General features: G+C 37.3%; 1 non-coding gene across 1 annotated transcript; it reads right to left on the reverse strand.

The window, feature by feature from the left end:
• Positions 1-903: 903 nt before the first annotated feature.
• Positions 904-977, reverse strand: LOC129006998 (small nucleolar RNA SNORD55/SNORD39). Its single transcript, XR_008492180.1, has one exon. It is a non-coding gene; the product is annotated as a small nucleolar RNA SNORD55/SNORD39 (small nucleolar RNA).
• Positions 978-2764: the final 1787 nt, after the last annotated feature.

Below are 2764 nucleotides of genomic sequence, written 5' to 3' on the forward strand. Positions count from 1 at the left end.
TTTATGATCCACATTTATCATGTGATTCAAATTTCTAACCCATTGCATTTTCCTTCTTTCCGAAGAACTTCTTTTAACATTTATTGTAAGGTAGGTTTACTGGCAACAAATTCCCTTAGTTTTATCTGACTAAGTCCTCAATTTTTCTTCACTTTTGAATCATAATTTCACAGATAAAAAATTTTCTAGGTTGACTATTTTTACTCTTCAACACATTAAATATTTTCATTCTACTCTCTTTTTGTTTCATGGCTTCTGAAGAGAAGTCTGATGTAATTCTAATCTTTGCTTTTCTACAGGGAAGGTGTTTCCCATCTGCTCTGGTTTCTTTCAGTTTTCTTTGTCATTGATTTTTTGAGATTTGAACATGATATGCATAAGTGTTGAATTTTTTTTTTTTTTTGAGACGGAGTCTCGCTCTGACGCCCAGGCTAGAGTGCAGTGGTGTGATCTCGGCTCACTGCAGGCTCCACTCCTCAGGATTCATGCCATTCTCCTGCCTCAGCTTCCCGAGTAGCTGGGACTACAGGTGCCTGCCACCTTGCCCGGCTAATTTTTTGTATTTTTAGTAGAGACGGGGTTTCACTGTGTTAGCCAGGATGGTCTTGATTTCCTGACCTTGTGATTCGCCCGCCTTGGCCTCCCAAAGTGCTGGGATTACAGGTGTGAGCCACTGCGCCCGGCCGGGTTGATTTTTTTTGGTGCCTGTTGTTTGGAGGTGTTAACTTTGAGAAATTCTCAATCAATATTATTTCAAATATCTTATTGGGTTCTGTTTCTCTTTGTCTTCATCTTCTGGTAGTCTTATTATATATGTTACACCTTTTGTAATTGTTTTACAGTTCTTAGATATTCTGTTCTGTATTTTTCATTTTTTGCTCTGTGCATTTTTTTTTTCACATATGTGACTCTTCAAAGTTCACCTCTTCACTGCACACTCAGGAGTCTGCAGCATTACCAAGGTGTCATCATACACTGCATTTCAATTTTGGAGGTTTTGATTAACTTCTCCAAGCTCACGGATTTTTTTTTCTCAGCTGTGTTCAGTGTACTAATGAGCCCATCGAAGGTATTTTTTATTTCTGTTAAAGTCTTTTTTATTTCTAGTATTTCTTTTTCATTCTTCCTGATATTTTAACAATATTGAGTTTCCATCTCTTTGCTTACATTACCCATCTGTTCTTGAATATTGCCTGCTTTTTTCAGTAGAATGCCTATCATATTAATTGTAGTTTTTTTTTATTTTGATGGAGTTCCGCTCTTGTTGCCAGCCTGAAGTGCAATGGCATGATCTCAGCTCACTGCCACCTTCACCCTCTGGGTTCAAGTGATTCTCCTGCCTCAGCCTCCTGAGTAGCTGAGATCACAGGTGCCCATCACCATGCCCAGCTAATTTTTTGTATTTTTAGTAGAGATGGGGTTTCACTATGTTGGCCAGGCTGATCTTGAACTCCTGACCTCAGGTGATCCACCTGCCTCGGCCTCCCAAAGTGCTGGAATTACAGGCATGAGCCACTGCACCTGGCCCTAATTATAGTTATTTTAAATTACTTGTTCAATAATTTGAATTTGAATTTTAAATTCTAATTTGAATTTGAATACCTCTACCACATCTCAGTCTTGTTTCAATGCTTGCTCAGTCTCTTCAAACTGTCTTTTTTGTCTTTTAGTATGTCTTGTAATTTTTTGAAAGCAAGATATGATGTATTGGGTAAAATAAACTGAACTAAGTAGGCATTTAGTGTGAGGCTTTATGTTTATATGGCTAGTGCTTAGATTGTGTTTATTGTTTGCTATAGCTGTAGATGTCAAATGCAAAAATTTTCTCTGTTATACTGTTTTTGTCTCCTTATTGTTTTGAGGCTTTTCTAGACATTTCCTCTTAAATAAGTTCTGAGACATAGTTACATTACAATTTTATTACACAAAAGACCTATTAATGTGTTTTTAACATGTGGGAAAATATAAGGTATTCTATCATCCTATAATTTGGTCTCATTTTTTTACTTTGCTTGTTACCCCCAAGCTGTGACATTCACAAATGCTTTTTAATAACGTTTTGTTTTGTTTCACTCTTTGGTGAAACGGGAAGGCTAGTAGGGACTAGGTGTTTCCCTTCTCTTGGGTAAGTTAGACCCTAGTAAAACCCCAGTTAGCTAGACTGTGGTAAAATACTTTCTCTTGAAGGCAGATATTGTTAAGAAAAACAAAATTCTCTGAGCATATTCCAAAATGTCTGCTTTTCCCTCCCTCCTGCCGAAACACAAGGAGATTTTTCTCTAATCTTCACTGTGAGAATTTGTAGGGATCTTAGAAGTAAAACTCACATAAGTGTGTGTCCCCCTCCCCAAGACTACTCTCTCTATCTGGAATTTTTAACTGTCACCCTCACCCATACTGAGCCTCTAGCAATTTATCAATTACAATTTAAGTTTCCCTACCCCAATACTGATTGCCACTAAGGTTTCTGCTCCTGGGCTTCTGCTGCAGTGAGTTGTGATCTCTAATTTGGGGACCAGTGGTTTGTCCTGTGGCATTAATTCTCTGATGGATTTAAAAAGAGTTGCTGATTTTAAGTTTGTTCAATATTTCTCTTGTTGTGAGGATGGGAGTGACAACTTTCAAGCTCTTTACCTTTCAGACTAAAAACCAGATGTCTCTTGACTCATTTTTATCCTGGCTATGTATTAAACTTTTCTGCTTCTTAGTATACTTAGTGATTTTTTACTGGATCCTGGATGTTGTGATTTTATTTTGTAGAATT

This window comes from Pongo pygmaeus, chromosome 8 (genome assembly GCF_028885625.2).
Source record: "Pongo pygmaeus isolate AG05252 chromosome 8, NHGRI_mPonPyg2-v2.0_pri, whole genome shotgun sequence".
Classification (NCBI taxonomy): Eukaryota; Metazoa; Chordata; class Mammalia; order Primates; family Hominidae; genus Pongo; species Pongo pygmaeus.